This window comes from Penaeus monodon, chromosome 29, assembly GCF_015228065.2.
Source record: "Penaeus monodon isolate SGIC_2016 chromosome 29, NSTDA_Pmon_1, whole genome shotgun sequence".
Classification (NCBI taxonomy): Eukaryota; Metazoa; Arthropoda; class Malacostraca; order Decapoda; family Penaeidae; genus Penaeus; species Penaeus monodon.
This window is the reverse complement of record NC_051414.1, coordinates 1,093,200-1,093,950: the sequence shown is the minus strand read 5'-3', so window position 1 is coordinate 1,093,950 and position 751 is coordinate 1,093,200. Positions and strand designations below refer to the sequence as shown.

General features: G+C 40.6%; 1 protein-coding gene across 1 annotated transcript in view; it reads right to left on the bottom strand.

The window, feature by feature from the left end:
* Positions 1-751, bottom strand: part of LOC119591877 (carbohydrate sulfotransferase 15-like) — a gene marked incomplete at its 5' end in the record, with an annotated part of 29,200 nt that overhangs the window by 5,768 nt on the left and 22,681 nt on the right.

Here is a 751-nt window from a genome sequence, read left to right as displayed (position 1 = left end):
ACGTTATTTCGGTTTGAACAATCCCCATAGCTCGACCGAGGAGTCTCCAGCACGATGAACACGATTCGACACGTGAGGAATCCCAATATGAAAGCGGAGACTGAACACCTGTTCCGTCTCGAGTCTCACTCCAAGGCTGTTTCTTCAGTCACCCACGTCGGCAAACCATCCTCGCTCATTCATTCTCGGGGTGTACGTAATTCCTAGTTCGCGAAAATGGATCAGTTATTCGTCCAATCTCGTTTTCTATTCATCTTGTCTCGGCAAAACATATTTATTATCCTTATCAATAAATATATTTGTTTTCACGTCGTCGTTCTGAAAGCAGCTATTCGGAAATGTGGTTAAGCGATGAAAAATAACTGAACGGGTACAAGACAAAGAACACAAGAAAGAACTTCAATACCACAAGTTAACACTCACATCATGCAACCAAACTATGTAAATTTTGCTAAGCTCGAGAGAGAACAGAGTGCGAAGAAAACGGGAAAGGGACCAGAATAAAGAGAAAACAGGGGTAAAACAGAGAGCAAAAACAAGACATTTTTTCAAGAGAGACTGACATTTTACTGAGAAATGAGGTAACTAACTGCACATATGAAGCACAAAGATGATGAGAAGGAATAGAAAAAGAGAATAGAAACGGGAGTGGCGGGTGAATGGAAAAGGAGACATGACAGTTAAGGGTAAAAATACCCGTGCAAGAAAATATATATACCTACAGCAGAGAAAAACAGACATAGAACTATTG